Raw genomic sequence first — 18,652 nt, forward strand, 5'->3', positions numbered from 1 at the left:
CTTACAGTTAAATTTATGGCAAGACACAAGGAAGTGTAATAAACAATAGGAGGGAACGTGGGAGGTAGAGCAGTAATAAAGACACATGCTTGCTTAAAATCACCTGAGGCTCCAATCCTGCAAGCACTTTTACAAATACTTAAGTTTAGGCAATGGGATTAGCACGCATGAAGTCAAAAACATGTTTAAACATTTGCAGGATTGGAGTGTGTGTGTATATAACTAGATAAAAGATTTTGCTTTTTGTCTAATAATTTCTCTACATTCAAATAGGGGAACTTGTTTATTGACTGCAGTGAATCAAAGTGGTATTAGTATGCCAAGATGACTTGCTTTTTGCCCCAATCACTCACTCTGCTGCCCAAAAAACTGTCCAGGGAACAACACTACCTAATCTTTTATTTTTGAACCCAGGTCCTGAATTCTAGGTTTCTGCTGTGCAACAATATTTGCCCCCCCCCCCCCCCCAAGTCAATCAGTAGAAAGGTAGGAGGTTTGTACCTTTCCACTCAGTTCACTTGTCACAGAATAAAGTAACATAGCTACAGAGTCTCTTTAACTTCTTAATGACATAATTTGTCCATAACACATTGATGTCCCTAAAAAAACCCAAACAAGTCTTCCTTCTGCTCCCTTCTCTCCCCCCAAAAACCCACTAAACCAATCCATCTCACTTTCCTTTATTATTCCCATGAAGATTTTTTGAAGTGTTTTTCCATTGCCGAGTTGCCACTTGAGTGCCACTAAAATACATAATAGAATTTAGTTACATTTAAAATGACAATGATATACATTATTTGCATACACTGAACAAAACTGTAAGGGAAACAGCAAAACTGAACTCAAAAGTTGTCATGTGATCTATAGTATTATACAACACCAGTTATGTGACGATACTACTTAATCATTCAAGGAACCAGAAGGTAAGTTTACATAAAGATTTGGATAAATTGTCTGGTTTCTGAGGTACTCTCTACATATCTTCATTCACTGAGAAACTGAGGAACCCACTAAATTATTATGGGGCTCATCCAAAAACCCACTGAAGTCTGTGGAAATTTTCCCCCTGATGACCTCAAATGAGCTTTGGATCAGGACCTAAAAGTTCAAGGGCAGCTAGTGAAAGCCATCACCACAAATAGATTGAAAATAAACGGATGTGAATGAATAACTTTTAAGACAAGATGGGGGGGGGGGGGGAAAGTTAGTTTAAACCTCAACAACAAACCTTCATTCCAGCCTTGGAAAGGGACTGAAGTTGCATTATAGGAGCACTGACATTTCACCCTTGAATCCTTTGGTACCCCAGGCAGAACCACCCAGGCTCTCGAGAGATCAATAGAGATTTTCTATGGGGGAGAGAGATCGGAACCGCGTCCGAGCTGTCCCAAAGCTCCCGGCAAACCCTGGCCCCATGCAGAGCTAGTGGCAGGCACACAGGCGGAAGGCAGAGACGGGGTAATTTCGCTGTGTGCAGAGCCCAGGTTTAGGGAGCCTGGTGGGGAAGAGTCGAGCGCATTTCATGGATAACTACACAGAGACAAAGTCACCTGAGCTGAGAACGTGTCTATCTCCCGCCCCGGACAAACGCAGCAAGCAGCCCCCATACCCACCTTCTACTGCAGAGGGCACTTACCGCAAGTCGAGCTGCGAGCTTCCCTGGTCATGGGATCTCCGCCGGCCGGAGCTCAGGTCCCAGCAGAAACTTCGCAGCCTCCCCTGCTCCCTCTATAGCTAGAGCTCCCAGGGCAGCGGAGGCTGGAACCCCGCACGCCGAGTCAGCCCAGCCTCTGCCCCCGCAGAGCTGATCGAGGAAGGCAGAACAATCACCCCCTCGCCGGCCTAAGGGACAGCCACGCCCAGCTGCAAGGGCTGCCCCGCGCCGCCGGCCCGTCTTCCCCAGCTCCACGTGCGGGGCACTCACCTCCTTCCTCGCGGTCCTGCCAGAGCTTGCCTTCCACTACTCACTTCTTCATTTACCTACTGTCCAAGCCCCCACTCCTGCAGGGGGCACGTCGTTAATTAACCCAGAGAGCGAGCTTATTAGGGCTTAGAAATCATTACACATTTCTTCACCCACGTGATCAACATCAACACACCAGGTAATTAACAACGGAAGCCTCTGAGAAGTCGCCGTTGCTCTCCCCTAGTTTGGAACTAGCAGTTTCCCCTGCGTCTGTGTGGTCAGTCTCTCTTTCCTGTTCCCAGCACCACCACTACAAGGTCTGACTTGCAAACTCTGCAGTAGAAACGGTTTGCCCTTGGTTTGAGCCTGACGCTTTTTAAAACGGCATGGAGAGACAAGGTGGGTGAGGTTAGATCTGTTATTGGACCAACTTCTGGGGGGTGAGAGAGACAAGCTTTGGGAGCCATACAAAGCTCTTCTTCAGGTGTGGGAAAGAAACATCCAGCTTCACAGCTAACTCCAAGGTGGAACAGAATGTTTAGCTTAAGTAGTTAGCACATATAAGGGACCAGTCCTCCCAGTTTCTCTCACCAGTAGAAGTTGTTTCAATAAGAGATATTATCTAAACCACGTTTCTCTAGTCTTCTGTACAACTACACTGCATACAAAACTGGAGTGGAGATATTTGTATTGGTCTGAAGTTTAAAAATAAACCTTTCAGTATAAAATCTAAACTGAAGGCCAGTTTGACCTAACAGGGACCAGCCCAGGATTACATTCCAACAAGCCAGTCCATACAGTCAGTCCTATAAAGCCCCATTCAACTCAATCAGTTTCCCTGCTAGCCAGAGCCCTCCCTTGGATACAGCGAATTGGGGCAACCGCTCCAGGTCCCATGCTTTGAGGGGCCCTGTGGGCCGGCATGGTCAGTCCTGGAAGTGACAGGTCAGTCCCAGAAGTGATGGATTCATCACTTCTGCCCTGGACCCCGCACCCCCTGCACTGCATGAGAATCAGCTTGTAAAAAACCCACACCTAAGGTTGGTAAATGAGAACGATAAGGGTAGCAGGACAAGTTTGTTTGCAAAATCCATATAGTTCTTTATTTAAATGGCATCCCCACCAACATCCTACAGGTTTTGTTTGGACAAACCTAGGTTGACTCCCCAGCAATATCAAACCAGTGTGTATAAATCCAGATAAAGGTTGTGGCACATACAGTAAGCTGCTAGGGCCGGTAATATGAGTAACACTGGTTAAAGATTGCAGCAGTGGGTAATAGAATTCAGTGCAAAAGACTTTAGGGATTATAATCCACAGTAAATACCTTAATTAACACCAATATAGCACTTTACATGTTCAAAATGCATTGCAAAGATTATCTAACATTCTCAAAATAGCCCTGAGATGCAGGCAAGTAGTAGTATCCCATTTGACAGACAAGGAAATTGAGGCAAAATGACAATTTTCTTAAGACCACATAGTGAACTATTGTTAGAGCCAGAATCAGCACTCAATAGGTCCAAATTCCCAGACCTGTGCCCCAAACACTAGTCTTCACCTCCCTCCCCTTTAAGCATTTTACTGAAGTATAGGGCTTAAATTCTTAGAGTATTTCCCAGAGCTCCCCACAGCCTCCTCCCCCAACATACTGTAAGAACTTCAGGGGGGTTGAAAATATTTACTGCAACTCTACTCCAGATAGCTCCAGCTGAATTTAAAACGCTATACTACCTTGCTCCTAGAATTACTCCAGCATTTAATTTGCTAACTACTCACTGACACTCAGTCCCATCACTCACTTACAGGCATAACCCCTCCATAGAGTAACAGTAATGTATCCTTTCATTGTTTGCCCTGTTTAGCTACAGATGGTGTCCCAGGATCATTTTAACACCAATCTTGGAGTGAAACAACGGTTGAACATCACAAAGCAACTCAAGACAACCAAATGTAATTTTTTGCAATTGAAGTTTCCAGAGGGATTTAGCTAGGGGAACATGCTAACATTCTAAACAAGCATTCTAAAATAGAATTTAGCCAGGACTCCAGAGATAATACCAATTTAATATAAAAAGAATCATGGGACATTAAATGGCCACAGCATTTTTATATTTTGTACACATATGTTCCTTGGGGATTTCCCATACAAGAACGAACATGCTGATTCTGCTTAGCTTGTGTTGTGTGAGCAGACAATGGCAGAAGATGGTGGTATAACCTCTCAACTTCCAGTCCCCCTTTTATCTCATGGATTTCTTTAGTCTTAGTTCACAATGGAGGCTACTAGCTCACAGAAGACCTAGGCGGTTTCTTGACTCTGCCGCAATGAAGTCTCGCCTGTTTCTTAAAGCCAACAATGGAATCAGCATTTTTTCTGGTGGTTATAGAAAGTCTTCCATGCTGCCACACGTACTCCTTAAAGCCATTGTGACATTACCCAGAATATAATCTGGGCTGATGAACAGCTCAGTTCTCCAACCTGGATTGCCTTTTGCACTACTTTGCTGTGAGAGCTACCATTCACCGTCCACTCACACACAGCCCCCAGCATGTAAATCACTCCCAGCTATACTGTATATAACCCACAAGGAGATTACCAAGATTCCTGGGGCTCTGTCTGCTGACAGCTCAGGGGTGAGGCACACGATCCCTGGTAGGGAAGGGGAGCCAAGGCAAACTCAGAGTCTGGGATATCAGATGGCGGCTCCTTCATAGGGCCGTGAGCACGGGTATGTATTTGGCGCGATTTACACCTGTCCCGGACACCTGCCCCTTCTGCGGCGTGAGGGAGACCCTGGCGCACGTTTACTTGGAGTGCACTAGGTTGCAGCCCCTATACCAGCTCCTCACGAATATTCTGTTACGTTTCTGGCTGCACTTTTCTCCACGGCGGCGTCCACTGGCTCCCTTGACGCCTTTGAGGAGCAGTGGGCGTTGTCCGGGGTTCTCTGCTCAGTATCCCCGTCAGGTTCCCTTCTGTTGACCCTGTGACCGCACTCCTATCCCTGTTATTTCATCAGTTGTCCCCTGAAATCAGTTGGTTTTCAGGTCCTGTAGATCCTCCTCTTAGGCTGCGGGTGGATCCTTTAGCAGTAGGTACGGTGCTTATTTAGGGTGAAATTCACTCCAGCCCTGGAAGCTTGAATGGCAGTCCAGACAATCCATACCATTTACAGTTGTGCTGCCTGAGGATAGACATGGGCAAGATAGCCATGCAGAGGGAGGTCCAATTGCCAGCACACCACAGAGGGATATTCCATGCCAGCTCCAAATAATGCTGTCATCGAAAGGAGGATTGTGATGTATCTAAGATAGATGGATGAGTGTGGGGATCCTGGATTCAATGACCCATAGCTCATGTGTGGGGAGAACACAGATAAAGCAGCAACTTTTCCAAGCCATAAGCTTAACATAGCAACTGCTGATGGTCTGTGTTGTAGCACAATGATCTGTCTGATGATAGAAGTAGAATTCCTTCTGTCCAGTCAGTATGGAATTCCCTATACAAAGTCTGATTACAGGTTTGTGTGGGAAGGGGAAGAATTTCAACCTCAGAATCCATTACTTTGTGTAAACATGTAAAGGCTGTAGCTCATAGTCATTACTATAATCTAAAAATGTTCTATCATCATGTGCTGTCCAAAAATAAAAAGTCAAAACAATTTAAAATAATGTAGAATTAAATTTCTTACCATCCTATTCCAAAATGCCTAATCCTGTGAAGCGCTGAGCTTCTCTGGAGTGTTCTGAACATCCTTATCTTCCATTGCTTTCAACTGGAATTGCAGGTGCTGAGCACCTTACAGGTCCAGACCCTACATTCTTCCAAAATGACATATCATTATTAACAGTAACTCTGACATATGTAAAATTGGAAATGGGGATTATTTCATCCCAATTTGCATTGTTAACATGATATACTGAAATATAATAATAATAATATATTTTGTCAATCAAAAACAAAAACAAACAAACAAACAAAAAAACACTAGGGAGTGAGATGCCCCTCCCAGGGAGTTCAGGAAAGGGGAGAAGCCATTTTGGAGTCAGTCTGGAGCCAGTCAGGGCAAGGGCAGGACTGGCTGTGTGGGGAGCTGGTGAGTCCCAGGCCTGCACGCAGGGTTCCCCCTGAGAACTGGCCTCTACAGACCTGAAAGCAAGATCCCTCAGCTGGGCTTTTCCTTCTCCACTGATAATTCCCAGTTTGTAGAGTTTGCTGGGAAACTTCCCCAGCCAGGCTGGGTTCGCCCTCCAGCTCCCTAGGTAAGACCAGTAACCACATGGTCAGCTCTGCTCTGCCTGCTAGTTCAGGGCTGCTGCCTGCTGTGTGTGTGTCTGGACGCTGGGCTAGGAGACTAGAGTTTGGATCTTAGTATAGTTGTGTAACCTGCACCTTGAGCCCTGCACCCATTTGTGGTGAGGGGAAATCCTGGGACCGAAGCAGCCTGATTCCTGCTTGAAGAAGATCCCCGCCAGCAGAGATCAGCCCCTCTGCAGTGACTGAGGAGTCCAGAGTCATATCTGAACCTGAGGATAATTCATGGAGTTTGTGAGTGCACCATCTTTTAGTTAGTCAGTCAGGGAATTTGTTTTGGGGACCCCCTACTCCCTGAACTGTGTCCTCAATCCGGGAGTAAGGGTTTGGGGATTTTACAACCTGCTGCATATTAAACCTATGGAGGGATTTACCACCTTCTCTCACTTGTGAGTCCATTGGGCTATAACCCAGTCAGCCACACTGCTAAACCTCTGCAGAGAAGAATTTTGTTGTCATAGGTCAGGGGTTCTCAAACTGGAGGTGAGGACCCCTCAGGGGGTTGCGAGGTTATTACATGGGGGTCGTGAGCTGTCAGCCTCCACCCCAAACCCCGCTTTGCCTCCAGCATTTATAATGGTGTTAAATATATTAAGTGTTTTTAATGTATAAGGGGGGTTGCACTCAGAGGCTTGCTGTGTGAAAGGGGTCACCAGTACAAAAGTCTGAGAACCCCTGTCATAGGTCATCAAGGGCCCCAACGGGACACTAATCTTACATTCGCTACATCAAGTCACATAACTGGGGAAAGTCACAGGTATTAGCAGCGTGGGTACCGGTGACCCTAACAACAGTGTTTTACCCTGTTATAGTTGTCTCCTGTTTAATATAGTTATTGTGTTGAATATATTGCATGTGTTTGTTATTTCTTGGAAGTTTCCAACTATCTGGCAAATAAGTGGGGATTATCCTGTGATTAGAATTTTCCTCCCAAGCTGCCCTGGTGACCATGCCAGGAAGGAGCGAGGGGGGTGGAGGCACCACCAAATAAACTCATAGGAAAAAATAAAGAAGATACACCCTGCTGAGTGGGTGGCGGGATCCAGAAGAACCCAGATCTGTCCATCAAAACCTGTAAGCAGATTGGCATTAAAGAAGGTAACCGGGTGGAGAGGGGACACTACATGTATGTACAGCCAGCCACTCATGAATTACACTGCAGGGCAACACCAGTAAATTCCTAGTCCCAGACTTTCCCCCAGAAATGTATGTCTTGTATTGCCCAGCCCTCTCCTGGACAACACAAGCTCATATAAAGTCCATTGTTTTATGAACAGAAAATGACATGCACAAATCCTGTTATCCCAAATGGAGTTTCCCAAACACTTCAGTCTAAACACACTGGTTTAGATAAATCAATAGAACAAGTTTATTAACTACAAATAGGTAGATTTTAAGTGATGACCCAGCAGATGTTGGCTGCGTATGTGTTCTCTCTGTGTGTTGTCACAACTCTGCGCAGATAGTTGGCACAGCAAACCTCGATCAAACTGCCCAATGAGAACACAAGACCTGTTTCAGAAGCAAAGGCACTCGGTCAGATTTATGGTCAACAAAGGATGGTCCTAATGCCCTGGCTCAATGGTTACAGATACACTAACACATATATACCCATTGCAACGGACTCAGCTCAGTGAATGGTGGGACTTTCCATTCCCTCTTGGCTGGCCAAAGACACTCCCTCTGAGACTCCATTTTATACACCGATACAAACAAGTAATGTATTGCCCTTCTGACATAGTTAGTTACTGCCCCCTGACATGGTTTGCTACCACCCATTACCTTGTACGTGTTGGTTCGATCAAAACATCTCTACCAAAACTGTCATCCTCTCACCACATGCTTCAGTGGTCTTACTGGCTGAATTCCTTTCAGTCAGGATTCCTCCTCCAATCCAAAGCAGTTTCTTTTGTTCTTCAGGTGTTGTGGAGGCCATGGGTTGAGAGAAAGGGAGGAATCATTTGGGGCACCTCCTTTCTCCTTGTATAGTTCCTCTTCTTTGAAAATCATCTCCAGCTGAGGTTCAGGAGATGAAAAGTCTGTGTGTATGGGGGTCCCCCAGCTGTTTCTTTGTCAAGATGTAGATTTTCACCCACATCCTCTTTCCTGCCAAAGAATGACCACTTGATCCATTTGATTGTGTGGACAGCTGACTGAGACATTGGCTAGCCTTTTGTCTCTGAGGAACTGGTTTGTGGCTGCTCCCCCCAGATTTGGAACATGTCTAGTAATACCATACAGAGGAATCCTATAACCTTGCATGCAACATTGCCACACGTTTCACCAGGATGATAATGATCAGCATATTATGAGTTTTCAGATGATACCTCACAATGCACACATTTTGTACAAAGTATCATAGTTCCGTAATGGGGGTACAGACTATCACAGGCATCACTATTGCCGTGGCTCAAATGTACATACACCAGTTGGGCAGTCGGTTTAATGTCAGCAGGACCCCACAACACATGTGCATGTAGGCTCCCTGCCACTTTTCTTGGGTTCAGAGCCTCTTCCTAATTAACTTGGCAGGCATCTGATGTTAGGGTAGCCATACTCCCTAGCAAAAACTACAGAGAAAATTTCAATTGGTTGCATTGTCCACTTACATTTTGGAACAAAACAATAAACATGTTGGGCTACAGGTTCCTGGGACAACACAGACTAATTGAAAGATTCTAATGGGGTTTACTCAAATTTCTTCTAGTAGTTATCAAAGATAACCCCTGAATGCAATAACTTTGATTTACCTGGAGAAGTATCTACTGATCTCAGACCCGTTCTACACCTAAAACTAAGGTTGACCTAGCTACATCACGCAGGGGTGTAAAAAAAGAGAGATGCAGTTAAGCAGACTTAAGTCCCGCTATAGACACCATAGGTTGAGAGAATTCTTCTATCAATCTAGCTATTGCCTCTTGAGGGGGTGGATTAACTACAGCTGTGGAAAAACCCCATCATTGTACCAAGTGTACATGTTACCACACTACAGCATCTGTAGTGTAGACAAGCCTTTAAAGGCCACGGTCCTCACCTGATTAAAGTTATATCTGTAAACTATGTCAGGCCCAGTGACTTTTCAAAGAAAAGGGAGGAGATTAATTGTCCCATAACGAAAAGGAACATTTTGTTTTGCAACTTTAGAAGTTTACTTAGCTTATACCACACTACCCCTACACGTTACAACACAGGGGCTATATTCCAGCTGTGGGCTGAAGAATCTTCCCCAGATTAGACACTGCATGTACATGGTCTCTGCCCTTCCTAATCCAGTCAGTACCCTTTTGAAGCCTGGCACGTGGCAGAAGAGAAACAAATAGGAAAGGGTGGTTGCAGGCTGTCTGAGTCATCTGGAGTTGTGGGAGACAACTTTCATAACTCAAAATAAACTATTTTCTTGCCAGCATGGTGCAGTCTTCGAGATAGCATCTAAATCAGGGGTAGGCAACCTATGGCACGCGTGCCAAAGGCGGCACGCGAGCTGATTTTTCAGTGGCACTCACACTGCCTGGGTCCTGACCACCGGTCTGGGGGGCTCTGCATTTTAACTTAATTTTAAATGAAGCTTCTTAAACATTTTAAAAACCTTATTTACTTTATATATAACAATAGTTTAGTTATATCTTATAGAGACTTATAGAAAGAGACCTTCTAAAAATGTTAAAATGTATTACTGGCACGGGAAACCTTAAATTAGGGTGAATAAATGAAGACTCGACACACCATTTCTGAAAGGTTGCCGACCCCTGATCTAAATCATTAAAAGAAAATATCACTTTCTGAAAGTAGTAGTGATCCAGTTGCTGGATAGCAATGCATAGAGCTAATGGTTTGCCATGGCAAACAATATGAAATCATGGTCTGGTCACAGAAGAAAGGCAAAAACCACAAATGCAGTGAAACCTGCCAAATTTACAGATCAAATTATTTAATATGAAAATAGCAATTGTTTTGCAATAAAAACCTGTTAAAACCTATTTAAAACTGCTGTTTGAGTAGACTGCCAGATCAGCCCCACAGCAGCAGAAGTGAGGAAGGTTGGGCTTCCTGCTAGTGCACAAAGAAAGCCATAGCTGCTGCTACTTAACACTATCAGCTATGTAAGCTCTGGCTCACTCCCCCTCCTCCAAATCTCAGAAGTCACAGGATCTGAGACTTGCTGTAGCAAAGCACTAACCTTAATTGAGCCTGCCGGATAGCCCCGGTTTTAATTGAGATGTTTTCAGCAAAGCAGGTTCAGATATTCCCTAACACAACCATCTACATATATATAAAATCCCAAAGGCGTCACACATTTTTTAAAAACATTGAAATCTTTGACTCGAGTAGCAACCATGATTGGAAAATGTGTCTGTAGGGCCTGATCCTTCTCCAGTGGAGTTTACTCCAGCAAATCACCAGGATAAGTCACATGGATGCAAGCTGAGTTTTACCCAATGTAGACGCTGCACTGGTGCACGTGCACCAGCATAGCTACATTAATAGTGTTGATTTCCCCCATCCAAGATAGACAAGCCCTGAGTGAGGAAACGTGAATCTGGTGGTGTACTCTGCTTCAAGACTCACACTGTAAATCAAAGTTTTATTTCTCTTTTAAAGATTCCTTGAGTGTTAGGTTTTCAGTTAGTCTAAGTAGAATATAAATCTATTTGTTTTCTTTTGTTGTTTGTCGGTGGTTAATAAGTGTGCACAAAAGGTAAGTCCCACAAGAATCCCCTTTTCAGAGATATTGCATGATAAAATAGACCAAGTGAAATACCTCTTCCTTTCTCAGTCAAAAGCCTAAAATTTGACTCTGTCAAGCAATGCTATAGCAGTAGGGACATCCAGCTCAATAGCACTTCAGCCTAAAAAATATTCACCCATTAATTCACATACTGAAGGGGCCATCAAAGCCTCTCAGCAAGAACTGCTGTTGTCTGCTCATTCAAAGATACCTATTGAATCAAATGAGGTTTGCTCTTTTCAGTTGAGAAAGCTTCATATTTAAAATGCCTGAAAGCTTTCCGATCAAATAGTTGTGTGGATAGACTAATCTAATGGGCTCCACTTTCCTAAGGAGGCCTCAAATGCCTCCATCCCGGTCTCTGTTCTTTAGGTTGATATGTCTACTGCCCTACAGTCCTAGAAGGCTCTTCTTCAGACGAAAAATGATAGCTACTGCCCTGCCTTCTGCAACAGGGATGGAAACAGTCCCAGCAGGACTGTGGCTAGAGACCTAAATTATGCCCAGAATATGGTATTCTGAAGCAGGGAATGCCCCATTGTTTTAGTAGCGGGGAGGGAGTCCTCTCCCAAGGAGAGTCCAAGGGAGTCCTTGTGAAGACTGGGAGGTAGCAGCTTCACCAGGGCTCCTCTTTTCTCCTTAAAAGTGAGGTTTCAAGACCTCTACCTCAGCCCCCAAAAACTTTTAAGTTAGGAATTGGATTCCTTATCTAGGATAAGGAGGCTTTCTTTTGAAAGAAGGCTTGAGTCGACCAGAATCATCCTAAAGTCGCCAATACCCTTTGTCTTCATTTGCAAAACTAGGTAAAAGTTCAATTGAAAACCAGGGCTCATTCATTTCCCCCAGGAAGCTCAAAATAAGGACTGATTTCCTAGTGCTTTTGAATTTCATTGTAAGACCTGGGCCCCACTAGAATTCTCTAGTGTGTGTTCTGGGAAAAGGAAATGTTTATCTTTGTTTTCCAAAAAATACCTTCCAAAATACCATAATCTTAGCTTCCTGTAATGTCCTTAGAAGGACTAGTGTGTAGTTTTAGTGCATATTGCAAAGAATCAGAGATAGTTCTTTTAGTGTTTCATCTACCAGTGCTGTTAGTGATCACACAGAGTTAAACACATGAACTTCTAAAATGGTTGGATTAAATACTGTAAAAAGCATTCTTGAAAACCTCAGCAGAAACATTCTTCATGCATGTCAAGTATCGGGGGTAGCCGTGTTAGTCTGTATCTACAAAAACAACAAGGAGTCTGGTGGCACCTTAAAGACTAACAGATTTATTTGGGCATAAGCTTTCATGGGTAAAAACCTCACTTAACAACAACAACTTGCATCTGAAGAAGTGAGGTTTTTACCCACGAAAGCTTATGCCCAAATAAATCTGTTAGTCTTTAAGGTGCCACCAGACTCCTTGTTGTTCTTCATGCATGCCTTTTCATTTTGGTTGAAGGAACATTTTAACAGATCATCTCCACCATAGATGTGGACTCTGCATTTCTCAGCTACAACTGACTGCACTAATGCATTACGCAGATTAAAAAAAAGTTTTATCTTTTACACAATTACTAAAGGCAGTAAAATCTGTATATGCCCTTTAGTCATTACATGTCCCCTGTATGTCCATATAGTAGCATGTCCTCACCTTGCAGCACCTCCATATCTCTGGTCACAATACTACACAGGGTCCTTTTCTCCTTTAGACCTACAGTGGCCTCTCAGACTGCCTCTTCTCTTGACTTGCCCTCTGGCTGTTACAAATCTAAACGTCTTCTGGGTAACACAAAGTCCAAACAAGTTTTCAACCTAGTGCCCTTCTGCCCCCTCAGGCTTCACTATAATTCCATTGTTGACTCTGGCCTTTCCCTGCAGAAGAATGACCTGTTCCTGTAGCAGTCTTCCTCCATTATTACCTCACTGTTAAACCCTATCCCAATGCTTATCTCCACCAGAAAGACCTATGTCCTCTATAGTCTCTCCCCTATGGAGCTCCCCCCATCTTCTTATAAGACGACTAGGAGGCAATTAGTTACTCACCCTCGCTCCCCATGTGTAGAGCATGACTATTTGGGATTCTTTCTCTTGCCTTACAGGTGATGGGGGTTAAGCCCCATCACAGCCAGACACACCAAATTCTCTCACTCCAGCAGCACTCTAGATAGTAAGTTAAATTCTATGCTGATTCTATACCTGTTGACAAGGTGACTTTATAGATGGATGTAGGGGGGACAATGTGATATGTGGAGCAGTGTGCCTATAAAGTGACTCTCAATCTGTTGAATGAAGACACTGCACCATTAAATATGTAATTCCCGCATTAGGATTCCACTGCCATCTGAAACGCTCTAAATACTGGGAATAAAAGCAGGGCAAAAATATGAAGGCATGACAGTCCAGCAGCTGCCCTGAAGTCACACATAAAATTCGAAATTCCTCTGAAGAAGACCAAATGCAATAAAAGATTATATTGTTTGGTTATCCAGACAGGATCATCTTACGTGGTGAATGTTTACATTGCTTACTAGAAATGATAACATTTTGAACCCACTCAAAGAACTTAGCTTCAAAAGGTTAATTCAAACCTACGATGTTTTTGGGCTTGCATACACTATGGGACTGGTGGGGGGGAAGAGTAGTACAGATAGGGTTGCCAAGCCTCCAGGAATTGTCCTGGAGCCTCCAGGAAATAAAAATTAAATTTTAATTAAAGGTTATGTCATGTGATGAAACCTCCAGGAATATGTCCAATATAGGCAACCCTAAGTAGAGAGGGAAATTCCAGTGCAAAAACAGAGACTAGGTAGAATGAAAAAATAGACTGTGTAGAGGAGCAGAGACAGGAAGAGAGAATTGCGAATGAAAATATAAATACAATGGGCCTGATTCTCAATTGCCTGGTCCTTTGTGTAGTCATTTCCATGTGGCAAAGTGGGTGGATAACTCTGTCATTCTACATCCACTTCACACTGGGGTAAGTGACTGCACAAGGTGCAACCCAGTGAAGAATCGAAGTATGTGCGCCTTATATAGGACATGTGTTTGTGCTAGCCTAAGTTTAGAAGGTTTTTTAATTTTGTTTGAGGTTTTTTTACGCTGCCTATAATTCATAGTACAGACTTCCCTTTCGCTAGAAGTTGAACAAAAAATTTGAATCACTCTGGATGGTGCAAAACCAAGGGGAAACTTTAACAACTGATTTCTGCCAACTTCCTAGACTCTCTCACAGCTCGATTTCAGACCAGGATATAGCACTGAGACAGCACCAATTGTTTTAGTGAATCACCTCCTTTTAGCTATGAACAGTAGACTAGCTACATTAGCAAAATCATTAGATCTGTCAACAGGGTTTGACAGAGTTCAGAGGTGACACCTAATTGTTGATAGTAGGGGGGACACAACTTCAAGGTTCAGCTGCCCCCCAAACAACTTGAATCATGCCCCCCACCCCGGCAGCCCTTATCTTGGCCTCAGTCTCCCCTTTTGGAAAGCAGTGGCCCCTCGCTGCAGTGCCCAGTTGTTGCTCCTGCCTCGCCCTACAGGGTGCAGCTCACAGCTCACCTCGCCCAGCTTCCAAGGTCAGTTGACTGGCTCAGCTCTGCCAGCTTCTGTGCAGGGATTGGGCCTGGCAGCACCATGTGACCGAGCGGGGCCGACTCTGAGTCAACAGGAAACCTATGTGCAGGGTGGGGCAGCCCTGCCCTGAGCCCCTGGAGGGTGGGTGCTTTCCAGCCAGGGCTTCCAAGGTCCCCCCCACCTGGGGACTCCTGCACATTAGCCACGCTGTGGCCCTGGTTAAATCCCTCCACCCCCCGGGTCTCTGTGTGAGACCCAAACAAACACTGGGGCAGGCAGCTGGCCACATGGGGCAGGCAGCTGGCCACATAAGCCAGCAGTGACCCCCTGGAAGGCCCAGCCCTGCAATCCTTGGGCAGGTGTGGAATTTGCCCCCCACATGGGGCCCGTTGGCCTGGCTGGAGGGTCGCTGTGGGTCAGTGCCAGCGTGAGCCAGGCCTGCAAAGGGGGAGGGCAAAGGGGGCGCAGCTCGCTATTGCTGATGTCTGTTTTGAAATATGGTGCACTCACATATTTTGAACCCACTCCCCACAAAAAAAATATATAAACCCTGGGAGAAAGCTGGGGGAGGGCAGCATGTGATCCTGTGTGCCCCCATCCCCACCCTCACCTCTGACAAAGTTGGCCATGATGTGTTTCTGATTTGCCTGAAATCTGACAGGGACAGACAGGATTGCACCCTATTGTCTCAGACAGACCTCAGAGTGTTGTCTGGAATTCCATATTGGCTCAGTCCTGTGCATGTCCTGATATATTCAAAATTCCTAGGAGAGATTGTGAGACAAAAGGCACTTAAGTGCCAGGAGCATGCATTGATACTAGACTCCATATCTCCTTCATAGCAAACACAGCCATCATTACTAGCTAGCTTTCCCAGTGCTACAACAAGATATTCTAAGCACTTGCTTATCTACACTTACTGGGGATCGAGGAGCAGTGATCGATGCATCGGCAGTCGATTTAGCAGATCTAGTGAAGACCCGCTAAATCGACCGCAGATTGCTCTCCCGTCAACTCCTGTACTCCACCAGATCGAGAAGAGTAAGAGTCGTCGATGGGAGAGCGTCTCCCATCGACATCGCATAAGTAGATCTAAGCTACGTTGATTTGAGTTATGCTATTCACACAACTCAAATTGCGTAGCTTAGATCGAATTTCCGCTGAAGTGTAGACAAGGCCTAAGTCTGGGCAAGACGGAGGTGATGCTGGTGGCAAAGAGGAGAAGATTTTGAAGAGCTGGCCCACTGATGGGGTAGTTCAGTCTTCAGCTCCATGTAGAGACAGTGCTGGCTGCCAGAAACGTTTTCTACCATTTTCAGCTCTGTCCCTTTCTGTCAAATGCAAACCTGGCTATGTATTTCCTGCAGCATCAACTGTTGGAGCATGATGTATCAGGAGCTGAAAGTGAATGCCATGAAGCAGCTCTAGTTGATATGTGCAGCAGCTTGCTTTCAGAGCAGCAAAGAGTGATTAAAGAAACATCACCCTTTGCTCTGATGCTGCAATGGTTCTCTGTCCATTAATGAATCCAACGTAAGGCCCCCCTCTTCAAAGGCCTCAGTGGCCTGGGGTCCAGCTATCTCAAACACCATCTGCCTTTCCGTGACCTACCACAACAGCTGCATTCATCAGAAGTGCTGGAACTGTCTGAGCCCCCTTGTATTGTAGGTTTTCTTGGCAGCAGACCCATGACTAATGAACTCCCCCTCTGCCAGACAGTATAATGATTCTGCATTGCTCTATCTTCAGAATAAAACACCTGACCCATAGCTTTCCTCCTCCAATAACTGTCCATAGAGAAAACATAACATTTACCACTCACACCCTCACAATGCTACACGAGGAAAGGGAGGAAAATGCAGTATGACCCCAGTTCATGAAAGCACTTAAGAATGTGCCTCACTCCATCCTTATCCAGGAAATCATGTGCTTAATACCCACATATTTAATACCCAAAAGGACTTATTTGTGCTTTCCTGAATTGAGACCTTCCAGACTGAGTGTTTTATTTAAGCATGTGTGCTCATTTTATTTGAATGTGTTTAATTTATTTTAGTGCTCATATATCACCGACTGTGATGGGTGCCTTAATACTATCCAGATAATAGGAAGAGGGGATGGTGGGGAGAAAGGTTCACCTACTCAAGCTAGTTTTGTAAACTTAAACTCAGTTTGGGAGTTTCACCAAACCTTGGACACAACAAGGCTTTACTGTCTCTGTTGCTTTGTAATATTAAGATAAATCCCTTATTTGCAAAAGCAGTTAAGGAGTAAAGGAAAATGTTTTTACTTACTACTTTTGCTGGTTTTGTGAATACTAGTTGCTAAAAGCTAAAAGTTCAGCTAAACATTGGAAAAGCTTTACAATCATTGGAGCAAACACTGACACTTATTTCGAGATAAATTTGCATTTTTAACATAAATCTTATTCCTTGAAGTGGAATAAAAATGCACATCCTATAATGTAGCAATGACCATAGATTTGTAAGTTAAACATCACTGTTTGTTTTTATTTCTGATGGATGTGGGCCCAGGTTAACCATGAATGTCCTCAATAGAAGCTTTGGGCACTATAGATACCCCATTAACTGGACACTTTCTACTGCAATTTTCTCAAATGTAGTCAAAATATAATGTTCAATTTTTTGTAGGCAAACACCTTTGCAGTTTTACAAATACATTTTGTGTTTTGTTTGTTTGTGGGTTTTTGTTTTTGTTTTGATTTCCAGGTCATCTGTAAAGAGTAGCACTGATGAAATCCTATTTAAACTTCAAACAGTGGATTAAAGTAACAGGATTTTTTTATTGAGTTCTCTTATTCTCTTTCACTGACATCAGATTTTGCATTATGTACATTCCTGACACCAGTTTCTTTTCATTTTCTGCTCATGTCAGTGCATTAAGACTGTGAAGCTTTATTTTCAATAAGCTCTTTTAGGCTTTGATGTGAAGAGATTCTCTAAATATTGTGTTTAAAAGCAAACAAACAGTTATGTACATTTTCAGGCTCCCCAGTTCATAAAATATCAAGTATGCCGCAAAATACACACATAAATCATTATTAGTGAGTGTCATTTGCAACCTGCTCTCAAACATCAATTCTTAGCTCTTTCACAGACTTTCTCTGTGATCTGAGCAAGTCACTTAGCCTCTTTATGCCTCAATTCCCCCTCGTGTAAAATGGGAATAGCACTTCTCTACTTCACAGGGGTGTTGTGAATTTAAATACGTTAAAAAATGTGAGGAACTCAAACAAAAGTGAGGGGTCCCCATAAAAGTACCAAAGATAGAAACCCTCTACACAGTACATAGAATCCAAATTCATCCCCTTCCTGGAATTTGATTTTAACACAGAAATTCATACTAACACAACATTAAGCTCAGCTCAGCTCAACCCATCTTCTCACCCTTGGCTGCTCCAGGGGTTTCCATGTCATAAATGTTCAGCCCATACCATAGGTCATCCTTCTCTAGACTACCATTTCCACTTTCCTTCTTTCCAGATGGGTAGCTAGCCACCTGTCTCAATGAAACAGCAGAATCTATTTAGTATCCCCAAGCAACAGCAAAACCTGCTAACAAGATAGGGCATTTCAGGCAAACACTGCCAGCCTGTTACAACAACCAACAGCCAATTCAACTTGCAGGAAAAATGACGTTCAAATTGTTTAGTACTATTCTTTTATTAAATGTACATAACTAAACAGTGTTTAGTAAACAGGAGTAACGTCATTTGTCTTAAACAGATTTTTGGGGGGACACCAGCTTTCCTCAGTTCCTGGGAAGTTACTTTTCATCCTTTAAAATGGTACATATAGCACAGGCAGCTATTAATGCTTTGCATTTGTAAGTAATGTAGCCCTCTTGTGGCTGAGGTCATAGAAAAGGGATTACAGATCTACTACTAGCAGCAGACAAGGCTTCTTCAGCTGCGGCAGATGCTTGTGTTTAGGAGCTGATGGTGGATCACATTTTCAGTCCCAGTCCTGCAAAATGTATGTGAAATTTGTCTTATATAATAATTTGTCTTGTATACAACACCTGCATTAATTACATCACATTTCCTGGTAATTGCCAGATCCCCGAGACAAAAGGTATTAGGATGACTTTGTAACATCAACAGAGATTTCAAAGC

At 43.9% G+C, this 18,652-nt stretch overlaps 1 protein-coding gene across 4 annotated transcripts in view; it reads right to left on the bottom strand.

Annotated features, from left to right (window-relative positions):
- CHST9 (carbohydrate sulfotransferase 9) overlaps nucleotides 1-18,652 on the bottom strand; it is a 266,354-nt gene that overhangs the window by 119,789 nt on the left and 127,913 nt on the right. Inside the window, exon 1 of one of the 4 annotated variants that reach the window (XM_005279997.4) lies at nucleotides 1,637-2,181. The exons of 2 other annotated variants lie outside the window; for them this stretch is intronic. The gene's annotated coding sequence lies outside the window, so the exon portion shown is untranslated. Of the gene's footprint in view, nucleotides 1-1,636; nucleotides 2,182-18,652 lie in introns of those variants that run through there. One more of the 4 variants, XM_024105470.3, reaches the window with a different exon arrangement.

The sequence above is a fragment of the Chrysemys picta genome, chromosome 2, assembly GCF_011386835.1.
Source record: "Chrysemys picta bellii isolate R12L10 chromosome 2, ASM1138683v2, whole genome shotgun sequence".
NCBI classification, from domain to species: domain Eukaryota; kingdom Metazoa; phylum Chordata; order Testudines; family Emydidae; genus Chrysemys; species Chrysemys picta.